This window comes from Barbus barbus (assembly GCF_936440315.1).
Source record: "Barbus barbus genome assembly, chromosome: 31".
NCBI classification, from domain to species: Eukaryota; Metazoa; Chordata; class Actinopteri; order Cypriniformes; family Cyprinidae; genus Barbus; species Barbus barbus.
The window spans coordinates 10576006-10602476 of NC_136759.1; the positions used below are offsets into that span (position 1 = coordinate 10576006).

General features: G+C 38.3%; 1 protein-coding gene across 17 annotated transcripts in view; it reads right to left on the reverse strand.

Annotated features, from left to right (window-relative positions):
• msi2b (musashi RNA-binding protein 2b) overlaps positions 1-26471 on the reverse strand; it is a 250536-nt gene that overhangs the window by 119434 nt on the left and 104631 nt on the right. The gene's annotated exons all lie outside the window — the stretch shown is intronic.

Below are 26471 nucleotides of genomic sequence, written 5' to 3' on the forward strand. Positions count from 1 at the left end.
TGCGCTCCTTGTTATATTAGAAGCAGATGTATGTGCCTGATAGAGAGCATTACGGGTTATACCCCAGCGTTCATTTCATTACAGTTCCCGCCAGAGCCTTACCCCCCGTAGCTCTTTATTTAGCTCAGCAGTTAAAGCCTCTTTAACTGCAGATTCAATATGACGACATTCGCCGCACGTAGGGGAAGAGCAGAACAATGGCAAATCTAAAAACGTGATGCTCTGCGATACTGTTACTTCTGCAGATCTCTGATCACGACACCTCCCACCCCATCCCGCTCCTTTTATTTGAGGATGAAACACCAGAGCACAATCTGAATACAGTTGTACATCTTTCCATTTATTAATGCTTGGATTAACATGACTGGGGTTTTGTCGAGGGAGTCTTTACTGGAGCCCAGGGAGCAGTTCTGTGTGACAGTAATAGTCCTCAGCTAATATACTTGAGTGATGCAGATTTCTTAGTGTTGGAAAGCAGAACAAAGGGGGTTTATTTGAAGCGTGAACACAAAGGTAGAATTGTAAAGTGGAGGGTGTAAACGGGAGGGTAGGAGCCACTCGAGATGAAAGCCATGTTATTTGACACAGCACTGGCAGTGAATTAAAAAACAAAGGCAGTGGTGGGAGAATCCTCCCGACTTTTTGACAGGAGAAAGATGAGACACTTTTAAATTTCCTCCCATCATGGCTTTCAGTCTCTCACACTGGAAAAACACTATTTGCTCTTGATATCATCTGTTCGTCCACAAGCACCCTTGATTTCTTACTCCCTCCCTCAATATCGATTTCGCCAGACTGTATGCTGCTAAAATTCTTCTCCGGAAATATTAAAAGTTGTTATTTTTAAGCCTTTGAAGGAAAATATATTAGTGGCAAGGAGATCATTGTTTGGAGTTATCTAAAAATGTTAGTTAAAAATATTTAATCAACATTAATGTGGATACGACGAAAATTAGACGCCATTTTAATTAGATTAAAATCAACTGAAAATAATGAATATTATGAAATATTTACTAAATTTAATAAATAGGAAATTAATAATTTTATTCAGAAAATAAGCATTACTCAAAAGTGAGTTTTACATTGTTAAAAAAACAACTCTTTAAAATAAATGCTCTATTTTGAACTATTTATCAAAGAATTCTGAAAATGTATCAGTTTCAACAAAAAAAGCAGCACAAATGTTTTCGACATTGATTTATGTTCCTTGAGCATCAAGTCAGCATATTAGAATGATTTCTGAAGGATCATGTGACACTGAAGGCTGTAGTAATGGCTGATGAAAATTCAGCTTTGCCATAAGAATGAATTGCATTTTCAAATATATTGAAACAGAAAATTGATTTTATTTTACGCTGCCTTGGAGAGCATAAGAAACAAAGAAAAACAACTTCCCAAACTTCAACAGTAGAGTACATTAGTAAAAAAAAAAAAAAAGATAATAATAATAAATAATTAATAATAAAAAACAAATAATAAATAAATAATTATTCCATAAATACAGTTGAATAATGTGCTATGGTGCCAAAAAATAAATAAATAAATCCAGGTTTAGAGTCAACAGACAGCCGTCATCCTCATGGAATCCTTCAAGATGTTCTAGAGTTCAGTATTTTCCCACCAAACACTCTGAAAACACTATGTCTTGAAGTAGAACGAAGCATCTCAAGTTTCAGTCTGCTGCTTTGTTGGCTCTCATGAACATGCATGTGCAACACAGTGCTGTGGAGGTGGGTAGGAGAGCAGCCAGGCTCGAAGAGGAGTTCAAAAGCCTAAAACGGGCCACTCGTTCTTCTGAGGGCCCCTGTAGCACAGCAGAAAGGCCTCCTGAGAAAAAACAGCTCCGAGAGTGCACAATCAAAGGCTGAAACTCAGAGCACCACTGAATGGAACTGTATAACAAAACGGCATTTGAACAGATTCAGGCAATGTTCCTCTGAATGTGATATCAAGCCTTCAGGTGAATTATTCAGAGTGGCTATTCAATTAGAATTATTATCAGACCAAAAATGGCCTCTGAGAATGAGACAAGAAAAGAATAGAAAAAGGAAAACCAAGATAATGAGAAGGTCACAGCCATAGAGTGAATACTAGAGTGAATGTTATTGCAGATAATGCCAAGCTCACGTGAACCTGCTAATATTTGGTGCATAGCTCTCCATTGAGTGTAAAACCCTCTCAGTGTGACAGATTGAAAGGAGTCTTACCGCTGTCTCTCTCTTTTTCTTTCTCTCGCTTCTTACATTGTGGGCAGCGGCACGGTGCAAACTGACAAATCTCAGCGGGTTTTATCGTCTCCTGAGTTGCGGTTGCCAAGAAGTCACATTTTTCCATTCATCCAGGCCAAAGAACTGAAGAGACACTGAGAAGACATTCACACTGAGGAGACACTTTGACTAGCATCCATTTGAGGGGGAAAAAAAAAAAATAGAAAAAAAATACTTTAATAGCTCACCCCCCAAAAATGACAATTCGGTCATTATTTACTCAGCTCACTATGAGTTCCTTTCTTTAGTTAAACAGAAAAAAATATTCTGAAGAATGGGATTTTCAATGCAATGCACTGAAGCTTTCAAGCTTCAAAAAGGATGCAAAACAAAAGTATCAAAGTGGTTCATATGGCTTGTGCAATATATTCCAAGTTCTCTGAAATCTAAGTCATAATACACAAACAATCCTTCCGGATAACTGAAGATTTATGTCAGATTTATGAATGAATCATTCAAACTGGTTTCATGAACTGGATCAACCTAATCATTAAGAAGATCTGACTCAAAAGAATGATTCATTCACAAATCAGACACTGCTTCATCTTTATTGAATGCAACAAGTATAGCTAGGGCAGATTTCAAGATTATTAGTGAATAAGACTTAAAATGCTCACTGGATGATGGGTGATTTTTCAGTTTTTTTCAATCTTTCCATTTGCAAAGTATTCATTCTCCATTAACTGTAATTGCATGGGGGAAAAGCAACCAGCACAGTCTTAAGAATTATTGTAGTCATCGCCAGCATGCCACAGATGTGGTACATAGACATTAGCTTGAAACCAGAATATTCCTTTAACATTTAATGGATCACACAGCGGATTTTCATTCTACCTGCTCTGAGACTACGTACATTACTAAGGGGCCACCAGGTGAAAGAAAGCAGCATCTTTTATTCAGAGGAGGCCTTAAGAACCATTTCACTTTAGTTAACTATTTCCAGTTAACTAAAATCTCTGCTGACTTTGAACAGGAAACATATGTCTTTAGGGGCATTGGGAGAGTGCCAATCAGTTTAATTGTTGACTCAGGATAAGAAAAAAAAAAAAAGATGTGGGTCAAAGCAAATACTTGAAGCCTCAAGCCTGAAAGAAAGAGAATCAAAGACTGAGAGAAACAGAGAATGGGGTGGGAGGACAAATGTGTACCTCAGCTGTTCTGGTGGGTTTTCCATTATATTTCTGAAATGGACTGAGCAGGCAAAAGAGCTTCTTTTCAGACAGCGCGCAGAAGCAGAAATTACTTATAATGAATGAATGCATCAGAATGGGATTCCTCAGCCATACTGCTCTGTTCACACCGAAAAAGGACTCTGAAGGAAGTTGCATAAGAACATGAGGTTAGAAGGAATTGTTGTGCATGACCCAAGGCGACAAAGAGTCCACACCACAGAAAGAGCACAAACCTCTTTCAAAACAATTAAGTCCCCAAACTTATATATTGTATTGAGCACATTTAGCATAGAGCTTCCCTCCCTTCCATTGTCCCTCCCTCCATCTTTCTCTCCTACTCTTATTACTTTCAGGAATGGAGCTGAATCAGTCTTTGCAACTTTGAATTGAATTATGCATTCGTTAGTTCATGCATATGCATGGATTCCCGAAGTTCATGAATATCTATTACGTTGCCATTTACATTTCATCCATTTTGCTAATACATAAAAATCTTACACTAATGAACGAATGGAAGGACTACAGCTTGTAGACAGGGAGCTAGTGATGTGCTAAATAAAAGAAAGGCGTACAGGATTTCTAATTAGAGCTCGGAAACCATGCGGCGCGATTTTAGACAGTGATTCATTTACGAACTTCAATGAAAAGCCGTGAGACTACATGAGAACTCATGTTTCTAGATGGATTCTCAAGAGAATCTAAACGCTACCTCAGGGAAAACCAGATGGTGAAAAAGACAGAAAGAAAGAATCACATCAGCATCACGACATTATAAAAATATTGAACATTTTAAGATTTGCTAAAGATTACATTTAATACTGTTATTAAATTATTAGTGTTGTTAAAGATTAACTATATAAATAAAATCTGATAACAATCCTGCCCACTTAAATGGCTTTAATGTAGTTTTGCTTGTTATTAGCTTCTAGTGTAGCTAACTACTTTTTCAAAAGAGCAGCTTGACTGTTGTTGAACCGTTTTAAATCATGAGTATTTTTTAACTTGGTGAGCTACAGTTTTAAAGTAGCTTCTCCACCACTGGTACCCTGGCAAGAGAGATTCAAGTTGCCCAGAGGCAGTGAGCATCCGTATAGCAGGAAGTCCGCGTACAGCTGACAAACAGCATGTATGTGTGCACGTTTAATCCCCTCCTACCTCACACTCGTGGGTGACCGTGTTCTAATAAGCAAGAACACACAGAGATCCTGTATTTACGTATTTATAAAATCCCTCAAAGATACACTAACACACTGATACTAAACTTTCCCTGAGGGTAGCAAAGACCGTGGCTAGTTGTCACACTTTATTTTTTTTTACTCCAGTGAATATTTCTTAGGAAATATTGTTTTGAATCTCAGTATAGCATTGGTCTACAAAAAGCTATTGAATATTTTAGGGCTGGGCAAAATCACTTTTTTTTTTTTTCAGTCCATCAGTCCATATGGATAATTATTACGATAAATGTCAAATCTTTAGTTTAAAGCCAGATTTTTGCTCCAAAGTGAAAGTTCTAGAAACCAGAACGTTAATTTTCCTTGTCAAAATAAATATCTTAAAGGTGGGGTATGTATTTTTTTTCAAAAACGCTTTAGAAAACTGAGTCTGGCTGAGTACCAAAACAAACTTGTAGCCAGTCAGCAGTAAGGGGCGTGTCTACTCATGATGGGGAGGAGAGAGCACTCGGACATTAGCCGAGCAACAACAGAAAGGTAGATAATGGCGGATAAAAAACATAAGAGGAAAACATCTGCAGAGCAAAAGAAGGCAAGATGTAGGACCCGTGTAAATATCGGATAAGCTTTCCAGCTTTCCTGCGCTGGAGAGAACTGAAGGAGCGGGAAGGCCTGCGATAGGATGCCGAGGTTGCCTTGTTTCTTCTCGATAGTAGGAGTGTAAGAAAATATCGATACACGTGAGTATCGCAATATTTTGTTTGGCAATACTGTATCGATTCTCCAAAACGGAATATTGATATTAAAAAAAACTTCATAGAAGATTCATAGCAGTTGTTTAGTTTTGAGTTCACATCCCGACCGCTAATCTTCATCTCTGAACTTAAACAGTGACAGGAAATACTAGCATCAGGGCACTCCACTAATGTTAGCGTTAATATAGTTCGCTGCCAGTAATGGAGGATGAAAGAATTGTTCCAGTTCTCGTTTCGATGTACAAAGCTGAAGTGTGGTGCCATTTGGGCTTTTGTGGTAATGGCCGCCCTGGGACCGCGGCGCGAGCGCAGCCTCGGTTCTGCCACTTGCCACGTCCTGTGTTGAAGGGCAGTAGAGTCGCCGAGCAGCTGCAGCTTTCTCGTAATTCGGGGGCGTTTTGTGCAGTTGGGGCGGTGCTCGAGTCGCGTCTCGGCGATTCCACGCGGAACATAATTACAAACTGAAAAACCTGTGAAATCCAAGTTGAAAAGTTCTGAGAATGTTTAACATCTGTATTTATTTGATTGTTTTACAATTGTTTTGTTTTCTTTAGGAATCCTGCAAGCATTTAATTTTTCATTGATATTAAGCAGATGTCATTTTTTGTTCAGATCAAATGTTATGACATTGTATGTCACAATTGTTAACTTAAACTCTTAACCTTTAAAGTAGATTCTATAAATATATATTTTTATCTTTTTATGAAATACATTTTATACATACATTTAACTGAAGAATCATGCAAGCACTTGAATATTTCCCCCTTTACTCGTACTGCACAAAAAGTGGTTCAATAATGTTGACTGTTATAGGGACTGATTATTGCAAATGCAGATCCCAGTGTGTTCTGCAGTGTGTTCTGGTTAAACTATTTTTATTTATTTATTTTTTGCTAAGGTTTGCATATGGTGGTGTGTTCTTAATGACAGCTTACCTAAAAATATATATATCCTATTCCTAAAATAAGAAATATCCCAATATATCGCCTTGCTTACAGTATCGCAATGTATCGCAATATATCGTATCGAAACCCCTGTATCGTGATACGCATCATATCGCCAGATTCTTGCCAATACACAGCCCTACTCGATAGGTGAGTAACATTGGTTTTGCATAATCGTTTCCTGGGTTGCGTACATACAGTCAGGTCCATAAATATTGGGACATCAACACAATTCTAACATTTTTGGCTCTATACACCACCACAATGGATTTCAAATGAAACGAACAAGATGTGCTTTAACTGCAGACTGTCAGCTTTAATTTGAGGGTATTTACATCCAAATCAGGTGAACGGTGTAGGAATTACAACAGTTTGCATGTGTGCCTCCCACTTGTTAAGGGACCAAAAGTAATGGGACAGAATAATAATCATAAATCAAACTTTCACTTTTTAATACTCTGGTGATGCTCTGCCAGGCCTCTACTGCAACCGTCTTCAGTTCCTGCTTGTTCTTGGGGCATTTTCCCTTCAGTTTTGTCTTCAGCAAGTGAAATGCATGCTCAATCGGATTCAGGTCAGGTGATTGACTTGGCCATTGCATAACAGTCCACTTCTTTCCCTTCAAAAACTCTTTGGTTGCTTTTGCAGTATGCTTTGGGTCATTGTCCATCTGCACTGTGAAGTGCCGTCCAGTGAGTTCTGAAGCATTTGGCTGAATATGAGCAGATAATATTGCCCAAAACACTTCAGAATTCATCCTGCTGCTTTTGTCAGCAGTCACATCATCAATAAATACAAGAGAACCAGTTCCACTGGCAGCCATACATGCCCACGCCATGACACTACCACCACCATGCTTCACTGATGAGGTGGTATGCTTAGGATCATGAGCAGTTCCTTTCCTTCTCCATACTCTTCTCTTCCCATCACTCTGGTACAAGTTGATCTTGGTCTCATCTGTCCATAGGATGTTGTTCCAGAACTGTGAAGGCTTTTTTAGATGTCGTTTGCCAAACTCTAATCTGGCCTTCCTGTTTTTGAGGCTCACCAATGGTTTACATCTTGTGGTGAACCCTCTGTATTCACTCTGGTGAAGTCTTCTCTTGATTGTTGACTTTGACACACATACACCTACCTCCTGGAGAGTGTTCTTGATCTGGCCAAATGTTGTGAAGGCTGTTTTCTTCACCAGGGAAAGAATTCTTCGGTCATCCACCACAGTTGTTTTCCGTGGTCTTCCGGGTCTTTTGGTGTTGCTGAGCTCACCGGTGCGTTCCTTCTTTTTAAGAATGTTCCAAACTGTTGTTTTGGCCACGCCTAATGATTTTGCTATCTCTCTGATGGGTTTGTTTTGGTTTTTCAGCCTAATGATGGCTTGCTTCACTGATAGTGACAGCTCTTTGGATCTCATCTTGACAGTTGACAGCAACAGATTCCAAATGCAAATAGCACACTTGAAATGAACTCTGGATCTTTTATCTGCTCATTGTAATTGGGATAATGAGGGAATAACACACACCTGGCCATGGAACAGCTGAGAAGCCAATTGTCCCATTACTTTTGGTCCCTTAACAAGTGGGAGGCACATATGCAAACTGTAGTAATTCCTACACCGTTCACCTGATTTGGATGTAAATACCCTCAAATTAAAGCTGACAGTCTGCAGTTAAAGCACATCTTGTTCGTTTCATTTGCAATCCCTTGTGGTGGTGTATAGAGCCAAAAATGCTAGAATTGTGTCGATGTCCCAATATTTATGGACCTGACTGTATGTGTGGGGCGTACTTAAATACTGGAACAGTTTCCCATGCCAAACAGACAAAACCCAGTCACAGTAAATCCTCACCATTTTGAAGATCCATTCCCGCCTATAGATGGCAGGGTACATTGTACTCATGTAGGAAGGGGATGTTGGTGATCTGCTTAATTCTAGGTTGAGCATTAAGCATTAATAATTAAATGAGTTTGTTTTGTTCCAAATTTCTGTGTTTTGTGTTATTATAACAGTTTACATCTTTGTTACTGTTAAAGTACATTTATTTGTTTTTCTTAAGTTTCTTTATTACCTTTAATTACCAAATGGTTTAGTCCAAGTAGGAGGGGCTTTGTCTTTTTAAGATGGCCTCAGATTTGTTAAGGGTCTCGTAGAGTGAGTTGTGAAGATTTTGGAGTCGCTGTCTTTTGGGTCAATTCATTTGATGTTGCCAAATGTTTTTTTGTTGTTGTTGTTGATTGTTTTTTTGTGTGTGTGTTTTTGAATTTACATTGTAAATATCTTTGACAAACCAGAGGGAAACCTTAATTTTTGCACTCCTGGGAATAAACAATCAGAACTTTTGACTCCATTTTTCACGTTGACACACCACTGGCTCCCTTACATAAACCAATTGATTTGACTTTAGATTCAAGTTCTTAATCTTCTCAAGATACAACTAGTCTTTGTGATAACTAACTAACTAACTAACCCCAGTCTCCTCAATAAACCACCACTGATTGAGTCACCTAAACAAAATCAGTTTTTCCATAACGGGCTTCATGTGTCTTCCAGAACAAACCGTATCGAATACGTTCGCACAATGGCAAGAAAATTGAACAGATGATAAAAATGTTGCGACTTTGTTTCCGAAGCTCCCAGAGACGGTGTGAACTGATAGCACCACCATTCAGGTATTCAAGTAGGTTTGCAGAGGGAACATGGCTGTTATTGTGTGCAAGCATTTTATCCCTTATTTGCTGATAATGACAAATCTCTCTCTCTCCCCCCCCTCCCCCTCTCTCTTTCTGTCAGTCTCGTGCGGTGGTAGCCGGCTCTTTGGGTCTGCGCAGATAAGCGGGTGATTCATCATGAGGCTGAAGGCTGCACACGGCGCCTTATCAGTCCCTCGCAAGGATCCAGTCTCACCGCACATGCTCTCTGTTTGGAAAGTGACCTGCTGCCTCCCGGCCCCAAATTACCATGACAACATTAGAATTATCCAAGCCAAAATGACAAGAGGCGAATTAATATATTTTGCTCACGCTTAGACCACCCGGCATTCCCGTCGCCCCGATCTGGTGCCAAATTCTTCATATGTTTCCATTATAGTAGGGAAAATAATGGTCGACCAAAGGCGACCTGATAGGGAGGGACTTTAATGAATGCAAATGAGCGGTCGGGCTTCTCTCAGCAAAAAAATTCTTAAGAGAAACATGTGTGCATTCCTCCTTACTGAATATTGCAGGTTGTGCTTTAGTAATATCATATTTAATTCAATCAAGAAATAAATGTGTGTGTGTTTTTCGTCACTGATATAAGTGGGACGGCACTGTGAGAGTGTAATTGAGTCAAAAATAAATAAAGAGACAGTAATGACAAGATGGCGAGCTGTTCAGCAGGGCCGTGATTGAGTCAACGGAGCGAGGCAATAACAGCGCTTTCCTCTCCCTTTTCTCTCGCTATTGTCAGGATGAGAATATCACTGCAGAAAATTGCCTCGTAGGGAAAAATATATGAAGCTGTTAACAAATGGACTGGCAATCTGAAGAAATAAAAAAAAAAAAAACATCAAAAAGTCATGGGGAAAGGAGACAAGGAAGGGAAAGCAAAACGCAAACTCACTAACGATCTTGCAGTTATGACGTTATTTACGGTGAAAGTGAAACAATGAGCTGGCTGCATCTCGCGCCGTCTCCCTCGCTCTCTGATCGTCTCTCTCTCTCTCTCTCTCTGTAACACAAACGCAGGCTTGATTGTGTTAGCGGAGGGTGTGTGTAGGAGGATGAGAGTGGTCCACTGAGGGGTGCTCCAAACACACACACATGCATTTTCTTTCAAGTCCTCCATCTTTTGAGCACAAATCTACTCCCATGCACTAAAACAACTTTGGTAAAGGACAAGCATGACTGTACGATATTTGACAGGAAACAACAGCTGCTGGGGTAATCGGGATGAAGCATTATTTCTACGAGTGTAAGAGAGAGTGTCACAGCACATGGGTGAACGCATTTTTGTGTTTACTGTGATATTTTTGTTAAATGTCCTCATGCTTTTCATATCACTAATTCATTCCAAAAGTATCTATTTATCGAATTGTATGTATTTATTAAATCATAATACCAATAAATAGAGAAGCAAACAAGAATGTGTGAAATTTAAGTACTTTGCAAAATCAATGTAAAGCTGCTTAAACAATAAATTAACCAAAGAAATACTTAAACTATTTAAATAGGAACAAAATATCAGGTAAAATTAATAACATTTTTAAATTTAAAAATGTTGTTTTAAACAAATTTTAGGTTAAGTATTTAAAGTGTACACATTGTCAACATTTGTCCATTTCTCACTCATTTTGGAAGGAATAGCTGATTTCAAACTGGATGAAGCGGAGTGAAAAAGATCCTCAAGCATTGGCAGTATGGGTACCCAAGAGTCACATGACTGGACTGTAGCCTTGTTATCTTGGCAATGCTTTTCCGTCATCAGTTTTTCTGAGCTTTATTGCAGTAAATATGCTAGACGTTCCCAAATGAACCATCTGTGACAAGAACAATTCCTCAAACAGGCCTTCTTCAGCCTTACAGACACTACACCAACTTGACAATGAGGCCTTGCAAAACCTTCCCGCTTGTTAAAAGGCTGAAGTCAAGCTATTTTTTATCGATTCAAATAAAGCCAAATTCATTATGGGGCTGTAATATTTCTGAGTGCTTTGAAACCAATTAACGAACAGGGAGGCTTTTAAAGTGATTAGTTTGTCTCATTCAACAGTCAAAACAATATCCCGAGCAGACAAACAAAGCATACCAAGCTATTATTGAGGATGTCTGTATGGCTCTCAGTCCGAAATTAACTCTGACGTATAGTACAAGGAGCTCGGCTTTCATGCCGAGTCTCTCTCATAGGGCCATTGTTGCATAAAATTTTATTTTAATTGGACGTTTCCAATTGATGCTCCTGCAAGTTTTTGAATCAATTTTCCATTCAATATATGCCTATTATGGAGCCTACATGAAACGGCCCCGTGGCAAATAGACGGCCTTGAATTTTCAAAAGTTTTCCCTGTAAGGTATTTGCAACATTAATTAACAAGCCTATTAATGAGACGAGCACAAACTGCTAATACGGTTGTGGCCCATTTGCATTGATTGCTGTGCACATACAAAAGGATAGTCTTAATGTGACTGAACTAACAGCCATATTAAGTCGTATTAATGGCAAAGCAAGGGCAGAGGCTGGAGGGAAAGTATACACCGGTACGCTTTATATAAACATAATAAATAAAAATATTCAATATTATATCATTAATAAACAAATATTTTAAATACCATAACAATAATACTATTGCTATATTTAATACAGAAATATAAAAAAAACTTTTTACTATGGGGAAACTATGGTGTTATATAGGCTATATTTCAGTGCACTGCAGTGCAGGTTCTATGATGATGAATAACTCTACTGGATCTGGGTATTTTAAGGCATTCTGCAACCTCCTGTTCTTGTTCACCTGTAAGCCAAGCCGCAGTACAGAGGCCTGTCAGGCTGACTGCTCCCAAATTAGACAGATCTAACTTGAGAGAGCAGGAGAGAGCGCTTTTAATCTTGATTCAGAAACAGCTGAGGGCCAAAGCGAACAGCATCAAGTGTTATTTTCCATTCAGTGTGTGTGCAAAGAGGTCACTAGTGCTGGGTCAGTATTCAAACAGATGTGCGCTGTGGGAGCCATGTCATTAAAACTGTTCATAGATCAGCTGCAGCTTCCCACCTAGAACATCTAGCTTTGCTGTTCTCCATCAAAAACATGGAGATTTAAAGGTGCAGCTCACCAAAAAATAAAAATAACATGACTATTTCTCACCCTCATGTCACTCTAAACCTGTATGACTAAAGCACAGAAAGAGCAGCACAAAACCACTCTTTAAAACTACTTCACGCATTCCTACAGGATTAGAACAACATGAAGGTGGATAAATGAAGACAGAATTTTAATTTCTGAGTGAATTCATCTTTAAACATGCTAGATTAGCATTTAGCATAATAGTCTTCATCTCTTGACATTCATTTAAACGACTGTCTGTCACAAACAACATATTCACGTACAACTGAATTGATATGACTGAAAAAGCTCAAACCTGTACAGCTATACAGAGCAACCCTAAAATGATTCTTCTCGGCTAGAATAGAATCATCTGCTCATCTCTATGGATTAGCCTAGTTATCGTGCTACGGAAACATCTTAATGAAGCCGTTTCAATAAAAGGAATTGGGTCCTTTTAGCGGCACACCTGGTTGTAGCCTGAAAGGATATGCGAGAGGGTTTTTCAGGGAGCTGTTTACCCTGTGTCTAAAAAACCCATATGGAGACAGAAAAGCTGAGAGGAGCAACAAGCACCACTGGGCTCCCCGCTGAACTGCGCATTTGAGAGATTGCGTTTGGCAGTCCTGCCCGCTATCAGTTGGCAGGCGGTGGAGCATTCTCAGAATCATCTGTTGATCATTTAATTACAGTATGTTTCAAAGGGGAAGAGGGACCAGGGCATCGTAGGAAGCAAAGTTAGGATGCATGAGGAGGAAAATCAGTCAGGAAAGGGTGTCACGTAAAATGCAAGCTATATATTCACACAGAGAGATAAGGACAACTGAAGGGCCATTGGGTTTCTCGGGGGTAAAAGCCTTTGCGATGGAAATGCAATTGTGTTGGCCATTTACTTTAGGAAGCTCGCTATTCTCCGGGCCTAATCTTAAAGCACTCGTCTCTGAGTTCCCATGAGAACTACCATCTATCCACCTGCACTGTATCTTATCCAGCTACACTCAACACGAGCGCGCACACAAACATACAGAGCTGAGAATCACAGAGACAGATCCTCAAAGCCGAGAACACAAACACACTACTCAAACTACATAGAGATAGATGCCAAACCGTTTACCGCTAAATTAAAACTTTATACGACATGATAGAAGACCGCCAGACAGTCCAATGCATTTAGAGTTAAAGGAACAGTTCAGTTTTCAAAAAAAAAAGAGGCTGGGGCTGTCGAGCTTTAAAAGTGGTCCAGGTGGAGTCTGATTTGTAAACAAATGCAAATTGTTTTCAGTAATTAAAATAAAGCTGAACTACATAAGAAAATTAGAAATGTTGCCTAAAACTAAAACGCAAATAAACATTAAGGCTAGGAAAATAGAAAAGGTGAAAACAGCACAAATTAAAAATAAAACAGCGCAAATTTAAAAATACTATAACATTATATAAACATACTAAAACTATTTATTACATTTAATGATACATTTGTAACTCTTTTGACATGACATGAGGATGCGTAAATGTCAAAATGTTGATTTTTGGGTGAACTATCCTTTTAAGAGAAACAAACAAATCTTTACAAAAGGTGGATGCACTTTACTCAAAGGCAACAGGCAGATAAAAGAAGACACATCATCTACCTAAATGTATGAACAGAGCTGGGTAGATTACTTAAAAATTGTAATCCGTTACTGATTCCAGATTACATGACAAAAATTGTAGTCAGTAACGTAATCCGTTACATTACACATTTTAGGTAATATAATCAGATTACTTTTGATTTAACTTGTTTATCACATTGATTTAAATAGCATTATCTTGTACCATAATGATGTAAAAAATGCAAAGAGTAAGAAAACTTGTTCCATTCATTATAATTTACAACATGAAGTGCATTAAACATTATATTTAATTAAGGTTTCCCAAAAGGGTTCATAAAGGAACTGCAGGGGGGTTGTGAATGTAATGAAAAGCTGACAAGTAATTAAATCTTAAAATATTACAATTATAATAAATAATTTTAAAACAAACTAACGAGGAAAGTCTCTTCACTCGGCGGCTATATTTTCAACGCCTCTGGGCAGCTCGTACAAGACCTTCATGAATGGGGGAATCCTGAAATCTCAAAAACTGCTCGCTGAACTCACAATTAAATTACATATGTCGAATCAGCAACAAAAATCTGAAATTAATTGCCCCATGAATGTTGTCTCTTATGCTCAAATAGCGTTTAAAAAGCTTATTTTTCAGGTTAGACCAGCCAATGTGCATGCGGAGTCATAACGTGCTTAAGACTGCGCATGTGCATTGACTGGTTTCTATGGGAAATTTGGCTCTTTCATTTAGAAGGTGGGACTATTTCTCCATATTGCGCGTTGCAGTTTCTCCTATTCATAAGTATAGGAGTGAACCGTCTTTGTATTTCTAAAAGTCTTTGTTTTAAAATAACAATTAAAATAAAACACTTACTAAAAAAGATGCCGTATGATCATTAATCAACATCAAAGAAACCGTAAACATGCAATTGTGATACTTAATTATAGAAATATTTATTTTAAAATCTCAGGGGTACTTAAAGCAAATGCATTTGGTAAACAGTTTAGATGACAAAAAGTTTTGGAATGCCTGCATTACATGTAACTAAGAAATAATATGCATATGTGCATTTTAATTAGTTAGCCTATAATTAATAAGACATGGTTAAAAAACCTACAGAGTAATAATTAAAATAAAAATGAATGTGTTCATCAGTAGTTGATGCAATGTTGAAACACTACTTAAACCTGAAATTATTTTTGTAAATCCAGTGGTCAAATACTGTCGCCGCCTGACTAATCCACTGTAAAAAAAAAAAAAAAAAAAAAAAAGTTGAGCCAACTTAAAATTGTTTTTTTTTTTGTTTTGTTTTTTTACAGTGTGTGAATATCCACAAAACTGGACTATATATGGTAGCTGACAAATAAAAATTGGACTGTGTCCTATGGTGTGACATAGCAAAAATGAAAAAAAAAACACAAATAAAATGAGAAAAATGTATCTTCGAGTTACATGAGAGAGGTTTATTGTCAATGTTAGAGTTTGTCAAGTACCCATATACATATATAATGTGTATATAATCGGTAAGCTATTTTAGAAAGGAAAATCTAAAAGATGAAAAAGAGAAATTAAGGAGAATCAATGAATTATGAATAATCTATTGTTATTGTGTGAATAATATGTAATCATGCAATCCATAAAAAATAACTGTAGTCTGATTACGAGCATTTTAAAATGTAATTTACTCTAATTACAAGTACTTCATTTTTGGAATCTGATTATGTAATCCAGATTACATGTAATCAGTTACTACCCAGCTCTGTGTATGAATACATGTTTTTTGAGGTAATTAAATCATAATAGATTTAATTACACTCATCAATCAATTATACAACAACATTATGTTCAATTTCCCCATAACTAACACATTAAAAATGACAGATAGCTCAAATCAGAATATACTGTCATTGAAACAGCATGTAAAGGTTAATGTACTTCAGCTAAGAGGCCTACAAAAGGAAATAAGCCTCAATTACAGGGACTGGGTGGCTTTTATGGAAGAATTTGAATGAAAACAATAAAAAGAGACAAAATTACAGAGCGCTGCCAAGCCGACCTTGAGCATCCTGCCTTTCCTTCGGAAACATAACAGTTTCCTATAACTCCAGGTTTGCTTCTCTGTCAAATGTTTCTGTTTTGTTTTGAGCTCATTACTTCACAACGGGTGAGAGTCCAATCAAAAGGCACTCATTAAAAAGCTAAATGGTTCAAAAGTAGCTGTCTAGTGTAGTGCTTGGGTCTCAAAACCGAACCTACACACTGCATTCCTAACTCCAACACATTCTTGAAGTTAGAATCAAAGCTTCCACTCAAAGCTCTCCTGCCATAAATCCTCTGGTCCCAGGAGACCCCTAAAACCCAGAATATATTTGGGAAGAAAATCTGGATGTCATTAAAGAAGAGCACCTTCACCCTTTCGAAATCGATTTATCATAAATAAATTCAAACGGGACAAAGACTTTGGCGTCTGAACCAAAGTGACGCCACATACTCCCTAGCCACTCTCTCCATTAAGTGCAGTAATTCAAGAAAAGTAAATCGCTGAAGAAGACTTTTACGACCTCGCGCTTCGCCCAAGAAAGGAATGCGCCTTTTCCTTGTTGCTCACAAAGACGTCACGTATCTGACAGGGACAAAGTTGTACTAGTTTCTGCTATTGAAGCAATATACTGGAAAAACACTATATATATATTATAGTCACAACATATATTAAGGTTGTCACGACACGTATAAACTTCACTGTGTTATTGGAACGTATGATATTGTTGTAATCTTCTGATGCATAATATTCCTGATCACTAGTTGTTCATTTTCACATGATTGATGTGGTTATTGAGAATTAAGGATTGTTTCATCTATGGCTTTAACCGCGTAATGAATACAAAGGATATATGTATTTTTGTGCATATCAAAAACGTAGGTGTTTGGTTTCAGATAAAAGCTGATTTCATGAGTAATAATATGGTGGGAATGAAAATGATCTTTTCTCTGCAAGGTATGATCATAATATGAATAGAAATCTGCTGTTAATAAGTTTTCATGTGATAAATAACTGAACAGATAATGTATGCACGGAGAGAGGCTGTGCAGGGCGGAGCTCCGCCCTACAGAAACACTTGCGATTGGAGCAAACGCCCCAAGAATCCAATTGGGTCAGGCGCCCGTGGGCAGATCCCAAATCGGCCCGTTAAAAACAGATGCAACAACTGAAAAGGTTGTTGTTGGAAACTGAAAAGAGAAGCTTAAGCTCAACTCGCTCGTCTCTCGTTTGCTCACGCGCTGCAAAGCGCTTCTTGCCACCAACATCACAGACGAGCATTGCAACTGAGACCAAGACTCAGTTAAACTTTGAGAGAAACTAACATCTGAAGCTAAGGAACAGAAACAACTTCCTGAGAGCGTCATCAAGTCAGCACAAAGCCAACCAACCACTGAAGAGTACCCTCGTGACGACGAACTCCCAAGCCGCCAATGCGCGCACGGTCCGTCTCGAACTGGGAAGGAACTGAATTCAACTGAAAGCAGAAAAGTTGAAGTAGAGACTCCTTGAACCGAAGAAAAAGCCTGAACTCAACCGAAAGCAAAAGACAGCAAGACAAAATCTCCTGAATTGGCTGAATTGGTTGTATTTATCTTTTAAGAGTAAAGATAGAGTTCCTCCATGTGTGATTTCCCTCAGGTTCAAACGAGCATTAGAACCTAAGACTCTCTTCAGATCAGAACAATCCATTGCAACGAATGTGTGTTTACGTCTTTTGTTTTGTGTTGCTTAGCTTAGTATTGTGTTAGAGTAGTGAAATAAACTTTGATTCTATTAAGAAATCTCATGTCTGTTGCTATGTGATTTGTCAAATCTTAATTACTTGCCAAAAGATTGCGTTACCTACGCTCAGGAGCTTGATAACTAAAGTTAACTATTTGGTTTGTTTTATCGTTGGCCGCGAATGAGATAAACACAATGGTTAAAAGTTAAACATGCTGATTTTAATACTTGCTGGACAAGTCGTTAATAAGGTACCGTTAACAAGGTATAAGTTGGACATTCTGATTAATCTCAATTAATCATAAATATCGAATCTTAAGAGTGATTCCCTAAAAGCTAAAATTAGAATAATGATTCTGATTAATTACTACACTAGCAATTATGCAGCTTGTCTGAAACGACTGGACTGCAGAGCTTCAAATGTCAATTATGTTAGACAACACCACCGTATCAGAAGAGCTTCAGCGGGAAAAACGATAACGTTCTTAGAAAAGCCAATTTGTTTTCAAATTGTGTTTAGACGTAAACCGTGGCCCACTTTTCACTCAGCAAACCTGTCTGTCTTTTATGCAATAAACAAAAAAATTGCATAAAATTTTTTTTTCCCCAAGTTGATTTCAAAACAGTGCCAAGAGGATGTTAAAGATGAGCACTTGTCTTACAGGCTAAAACATCCTTCCTTTCCACACTTGATGAAAAAATAAAAATAAAAATAAAAAACCCTAAAAGGCACACTCGGCTAGCCAATGCTGAGTCATGCTTATTGTTGTGTCTAGCGTGAGCTTCACCAGCACCACTACTGCCCTGCGGCAACATGGGAAGAGTGCCACGCTCGCAGCGGGCACCACCAGCCCGGCCAAGGTCAACACTGCCTGTTACCGCACGCACGTCCCACACCGCATAGAGGTTTGACTTCATTCCAACGCTGAGTGAACGCTCACACATTTCACTTATGTCACTCAGCCCGAGTGCTACAAATATTAGTGTGTTTCCTCTATGAAGGCAATGACAGCGTGTCACATGGAGAGACGGATGGATGACTGTGGATGGATTGTCTGCTGTGCTTTCAGCAGCTAAGGGGGGAAAATTTGTTTGAGGTGCAAATTCTTGAAAGAGGGCCAGCGACAGACACACTGTTATCCCTGAAATTGTTTTAACCCAAATTAATTACGTACACTGAACATAAAAATTACTATTTTTTATGTAGTACTGAATTTTTTGAGTTAGGTGTACGATTTACATGAGTTTCCTCACTCTATTGAATGTTTTACGTCGAATCAACTCAACTAAGCTTATTTGAGTCTGTTGCCAATGGCAACGAAATGAGGAACACAACAAAGAAGCTGATTGGTCAGAGCTGCTGTTTGAACTGACTCCTCGGGGGCGCGCATTTCTGTCAGTGTTTGCTGGTGAGTTGAAACTTTCTTCATTTACCTTTTGCTCTGAAACCATTATTAATAAATGAAAGGTATAACAGTTAGCTAATTCAAAAAATATATAATTTAAGACTGCATGAATGTCGATTGTAAACCTTTCGCCTCAGTCTTTTACGGATTGGCTTTTTTTTTCACTTTACTTTTGTAAGTAATGTTTTACACAAACAAGCTTATATTGAACAACTTGTGCATGTGCCGGAAATTACCCAAGAAATGCAATCTCTCGTCAACATAGTGTTAGTTAGTTAGCTACATTTAATTGAATACCAAGTCTTTTCTATCATGTAATGCCGGATAACTTTACTGCTATTTTTAGAAGCAGTTTATGGATAACTCAACAGCTCACACCTTTTAATCAGCTTGTTAAAAAAAGTCTAATGTGCATTGTTGTCACTCCACAGATTCCAAGAAGTGCAGTGCTGAGCTAAAAAAAGAAAAAAAGATGATCTGGAAATGTAAGTGCTTGTGGCAAAAGGGGATAGCTGTTAAAACATACTAGACTTAACATTTGATTTATGTTAAGGCTATGGATTACAGGTAATGATGTCAATGTACAGTCAATGTGCTCATTGTTTTGCTTCATAAGATATGAGAATATCGTCAAGAGCCAGGGGTATTAATTCTGTGTTTTCTGTATCTGCTTTATTTTACTCTTAAAGTGATGGCAGGGGAAGTCGTGGCCTAATGGTTAGAGAGTCGGACTCGTAATCGAAAGGTTGCAGGTTCGAGTCCCCGGCCGGCAGGAATTGTAGGTGGGGGGAGTGAATGTACAGCGCTCTCTCCACCCTCAATACCACGACTGAGGTGCCCTTGAGCAAGGCACCGAACCCCCAACTGCTCCCCGGGCGCCGCAGCATGGCTGCCCACTGCTCCGGGTGTGTGTTCACGGTGTGTGTGTGTGTGTGTGTGTGCATTTGTTCACTACTCACTGCTGTGTGTGTGCACTTGGATGGGTTAAACGCAGAGCACCAATTTCGAGTATGGGTCACCATACTTGACAATACGTCACGACTTTACTTTACTTTACTCTTTACTTATGGAACCCCTTCACTTCCATTTTATGAATCACCAAGGACCATGGATTCAGTCACCTATATTTTAAATGGCTCGAGGGCGAGTAAATTAACAGCAAATTTTCATTTTGGGTGAACTTTTCCTGTAATACAGAAAAAAGCATTAATTGATGAAAATGTGATTTTCATTTTTCATTGATATAATGTTGTCTCTTCCACGTCTGACCTCACTGACATGAAGTGGGCAATAAGAGGGATTCCTGTAATACCTGATCACCCTTCTTTGGAGAACTTCATGAAGTTCTTCAAAGCATGCTTTGTAAGTATTGTTGATTTCTCTTTCTGTTATAAATGATGTAAACTAAAGGGGTCATAACATAGTTTTTAGCTAAATTTGTTTTGTTAATTTCCTTCATGTCCAGGCTTCTGATGATGAGGAGTCACACCAAAACGTTCCAGCTGGAATCCGTGAAAACGAAGATGTTACAAAACATCCCCTGTCTCTCTCCTCCATCTAGCCCCTGTAAGGAAGCGTCTCAGAGGGTAATCTTGGGAAAACAAGACATTTCAAGTTAATTACATTGGAAAGTGTTAGTTAATTGTTAGTTCAATTAACTAACACTTTCCAATGTAATGAACTTGAAATGTCTTGTTTGTTCAAAAAGACAAAATCAACTTTTTTAGGGCAACGAGTTACCATACATTTTTTAAGTTCAATCAACTTGTACGGGCTTACAGTGCAGAAGGGGGGGTTTCTTTAGAGTAACCTGCACACTACATCACAGAATTTCCCTCAACAGACGCTTGCCTTTCTCAGATGTTCAACAGATGCATTTATGGAGCCCTGGCAATGCGTCTAAACTCAAGCCAGAGTTGAGAGAGAGAGAGAGAGAGAGGAGTATCGCAGCTCTCACAGGTTTTTTTTCGAAGGAAAATGTACATAGAGTATGTATGAAATCTGAGTAAATTATATTAACACACTGCTCAAATTTAAACCATTTCCTTTGAAATGTTTCAATGATTTTTGATGTCATATTACATAAAATTTTAGTCTATTTTACCCAAACATAATTTTAATATAGACAAGTAACATTCATTTTGAAAAGTGAAAATCATTGTCAAAATATAACCAAAATAAATGAACTAAAACTAAACAAAATATAAAAACATGTATTTTCTGTGATGAATCAACACATTGAAAACTTTGAAGCAACATTTTTGAAAATCATGAAAAAAAGACTGTCTCATGCTTAAACTACAATCCCATGAAGCACTTTCAACGGCATAAATCAATCAAAAATAATTATACAATATGAAACTACTGATGTATAGTCAGTTATTCATGTGATGTATAGTTATATTCTGCTAAATGCTATCTATCCATTCATCTCTCTCACTATCTCCATCTCTCTCACTATCTCTCTATCCATCCATCCATCCATCTATTGCTGTTCTTCTATATTAAGACTTTTTTCAGTATGTTATTATGCTTAGTAATCAGCATATAACATACAGGATAACTACAGAGATCCTCAGAGCAGTCTTGAAAGACTTGGAAGGAAAATGAATGGGATCTTGTGCTTTTTCTCCCTCATATTTTTATCAACAGCAAGTCTTCATCTCATCCTCATTATGGCTTGTGAACCACAAAAAAAAAAAAAAACTTTCATCAACGAACATTTCCGTCACTAATTTTTGTTGACTAGATTAACAGCGTTCTCACAGTGTTTCTGCTTCAGCCGAATGCAACTTCAGTCAGATAATAAACAGCCTACATGAAGCAGCTTTTGCCTCTGGCTAATGTATCCCCACCGCTCCTTTAATAATCCAGCACATGCTTCCATGTTAGAACGGAGGGATTCGATAAATGAATAAATTAATATCAAATAAGCATTGTTTCAGGTTTAAATTGAGTCTAGTGGAGCAGAAGAGGGGCAGAAAGGGCTTGCTTGCGGATCAAATGATCCCAATATCCATTTCGGTGCCGGTTTTGTCTTTGCTGAATTTGGATATTAATGAATGCAGAGGTTTAGCAGTGTTGGCGATGGCAGATTTCATGGAAGTGCAAATGATCAGCTCTGACATACACTGAATGCAGCTTTGATCTGCGATTTGACTAGCGCCCCACGCAATGAAAGGACCAAGGGGAGCGAGGGAGGAAAAGAGTGCACGAGAGAGAGAGGGAGAGATAGAGAGCGAGAGAGGAGGAGAAAGAGGAGAAAAAACCCTCAGAGCACAGAGGAGCACTCATCTAACAAGGCCTCTCTCTGATCCTTGTGCTCGCCTGGCCCCTCTCGCTCTCTCTCTTTCTACGTCTTTCTAGCAGCTTCACGTTTCACATGGTCTCCTTCGCTCTCGTATCCCCCTCCCCTTCTAATAACCCAGGAATGCTTCATTTGAATGAAATAGTCATTTATCTACTGGCACCAGAGATCATAAAATCAAATAGAGGGAAGTGAGAAGTCATAACGGCGGTGTTTCGTTTTATGTCACGTAATACCCCCATGAGTGTAAGGAGGCCATTCAGAATATGCTGCCATCAAACTCTCCTAATGTTGTTTTGACTTGTACCAAATTGTTATTGTAAGTCCCATCAGCGGTATTAGACACCCAGATCACGTCCCGCGCCACGGGTGCTGTTTCTTGGCACAATCTCGCTACACAATTCTTATTGGGCCCCTAAAGGCACTTCAAGTTGAGTCCCCTCGTAGCTCAGGAGAGCGAGCACTGGTCATTTTCCTGTGCTTTTCTCCACTGTCATAGGCAGGATGGAGTGCAGGGTGCGTCAGGCTATGACTCAGTGTGTAAACAATACTAATGCTTACACACTGATGGGCTCTTTATCTTTATTACAGGAGCGAATTTTGTTGAGAACGGAATTGATTGCGTCTGAGAGCTGCTGGTATTATGGCAGGCCACACACGGAGGTCTCATGAGATCGCACCAACTCTGATGAAGAAAATCACCTGTGTGTCCAAATTATGGTGCCTCTGATCCGAGATGTAGTGGAAATCAATTAGCCAGCGTATATCGGATGTGTGATGAAGTTTGTCAGAAGCGTGAGAATTACTGAGGTAAAGTAAATGTTACTATGAATTTGTTTATTTTCAGTCCAAACAGAGTGTGATATGAGGGCGTTTTAATAAATAAACAAGATCCCTAATGCCAGTACATTTATGCACACATAAATGTACTGGCATTAGGGATCTTGTAAATATACATTTATGCACACATAAATGTGTATTTTTATATATAACCAGTAACATTTCAAATACATATTTCACTTTAATAGCCATTTAGATTTAGGGCAGGACGACTCAGAAACAGCCTGTTAGGGACAAGGCGTGATTATGCAGATTATGATCCGCCATTCAGCTGTAACCAGTGACGTTCTGAACATGGTTAACCACCACTGATTTGGCTAGCATGACCAGATTACCAAATGGGAGGGAGATGAATTAATGATCTAGGATCCAGCTGTAAAAAATATTGTATCGTTTCGTATAGCTATCGGTCGCTTTTATTGATCGCTTGTAAACACAGCAGCTGGCACTGCATGAAGTATTCATACTTCAATTCTGACAGCTTTTAATAATTTCTAAATATTTCAGGCACAACAATGGCGCATACAGAAACGCTCCAACAAATCAACAGCCAGCAAAAATAAACAAGACTTATGGCTTTGCTGTGCACACACACACACACACACACAGTTGCCTCCAGAGCGCCACTGAGAGAACTGACAAATGGCCGCTGTGTCACTGAGTGAGAAATCCCGCAGTCACAGACAGCCTCTCATTTATCTGTGAGTGTGTGTGTGTGTGTGTATGGGTGGGCAACTCATACTGCCTTATGCAGCCAGGACAGGGCCAGTCATTTAGACAGACATCCTCAGGGGCAGATTGCGTGTGTGAGACATTGTTTTGCTAAATGCAAACTCTGGCATACACGGCAGTCTTGTGTCTCCTCGTCCTCTAAGAAGTGAAATTACCCAAGACATATGATCAATGCAAGTGTTAGCTAATAATGGAGAAGAACTTTAACAGATACAATAGCAAATGTCCAGCATCATTTATATTATTTTCATGGAAGCTGGTTACAGCTGAAAATGCTGCAATTCACCTGCAATTCAAGGCAGAGTGACACTATCTTCCTTTTGCTAAAATATAATATGTGGTGCTAATTGTGCATTAACATGATTAAAATTATAATATGCTCACAATAACATCTGAAAAACTTCCACATAAAAAGTCTATTATATTTTGCAAAAATATATATAATAATAATAATAATAAAAACAGTTCTGAAAAAAAAAACTCTAAAATCCGTCATTTTAAATGTTGCATGTCTCATGTACACCGAAAAAAAAGATACAAAGTGGTTGCAAACAATTTATTTTGGCTACATTAAAAAAAAAAAAAAATAAATAAATAAATAAATAAATAAATAAATATATATATATAAAAAATATAATATATATAAAAAAATATAATATATTTATACACATATATATATACACACATACACATATACACACACACAAAGTTGAGACTATGCAGTGACAACTATAAATAGACGTTGTCACTGAGTTGATGTCACTGACCCTGGTTCAAAGGAATGAAACTTGCCTTGTGCCAGTCTCAAAACCTTTTGAGATCAAAAGCTCCAGAGCAAATGAAGATGATTGAAGAGCTTTTAATACAACAGTGATTTTGACAAAGGCACGGTCATCCCATCTTGAGACAGTGTGTAAACACGCTTTGATTCACGCTCCGAGTTTCACTCTCTTCCTGTGTGCTCTGGTAACCCTGGAGACCACCACGCCATCTCTGGCCAGGGCACTGGAGGATCAAGACACAACCTTGGGATTCTCACATTTGCATAAATTTCCAATTACATTTTATAGTTTCAACAAACCTGGCTAATCACTCGTTTCAATCCATTTAATTACAGCTCAGCGATGGCTGGCTAATGTCATTAAACGCAAAAGATTATTGTTCCTTATCATGCCGTATTAAGGAAATTGCACTGGAGTCATTTTTCACCAGGATGTGTGTTGACATGTAATTCGCCTCCTCTACACACGGTGTCCCCTTTAAGGCTTGACTCGTTTACCGTGGCATTTCCCGAGGGCCACGTACACAAAAAAACTAAATCAAGACAAATATGAGAGACGGGACGCTCGGGGTGACATTGTTATTTTGCATAATTGCAATAAAATATATGTATCTCTCTGCCTGATTGAATTGCATATAACTCAGCAGCAGCAGGCATAAACAATGCTGTCATCTGTCAAGCAGTGAGTTCCCTCTTTTTTTCCCCTTTTATTGAGCTTCTCGAACGACTCCAAACTTGCATGATGAAAATAATTACGGGTTGTGTTACCTGTGGGCTAAACGCACACGCGCGCTTGCACCTCAGTGTGCGCCGATTGTACCCTGCCAGTCATTCAATCAACATTAAGTTAGCAGCATCGAGAGCACTCCATCTCATTCATCAGTGTCTCCCTACAATCCCTACACCAGTCAATCTATCGCACACTAGACGCGCACAGACACACGGTCAACAAAGGCAGGGCTTTCATCATAGCACTCTCTAGAGGAAACTGTAAAGGCAGAATGGTTGGACAACAAAGACAAAGGACCAAAGACAACACAACAAAATGAACGTTGACCTACAGGTGACGCCCAAGGAAACCCACTTGCTGAATTTACTGACTGCAATTGGCTGCTTTTCGTTGCTTTCCAAGTAAACAGAACTGCTTTTTTAGTCGCTGGTCTAAGTATACATGCACTAACATCTTTGTCCATTCCATCAAATCAGTTTTTTTAGCTTGTGTCATAAGATGGTAAAATGAAGGTATAGTTATTAGTAATTATTCATGAGCCATCACTTCAAAGGAAGATCCGCCTACTAATTACTGTCTTCCATCCAATAAGGCCTACTTTTAATTTCATTAATATTCATGAGCACAGACTTCACCTACAGTACATAGGCTATTTACAAAATACTTAAAATCAGTTTCTTTTTAAATCCAAATTCTGTCTATTTTCATGTAAAATGTTATAATTACTGATCTGTTAAGGAGTATATAATGTTTGTTAATGGTTGACAGGATACTATGAAATCATACTGACTACCTGAAGATGTGAAGTTGTCAAATATCGTTGTGATATATCAAGTAAATCTAATGTCGCATGTTTGAGCACGTTATACTGTGACATCACAACAAAAATGTTACCATAGAGTCCTGTTAAAAACCAATGAACAGAGATGAGTAGATTACTTGCAAACTCTAAAAATTAATGATTCCAGATCACATGACAAAAACTGTAGTTATTAACATTGCAGATTTTAGGTAATATAATCAGACTACTTTCAGACTACTTTTGACCTCTCTCATTTTTCACATTGATTTAAATAGGATAATCTTGTACCATATTAATTATTGACTAGTTTTTGTGTGAATGTCCATAAAACTGGAAGATTTTGAGCGCATATAAGTGGTAGGCTATTAAAAATAAAACTTAAAATATGAAAGAGGAATTAGGGAGAATCAATAAATTATTA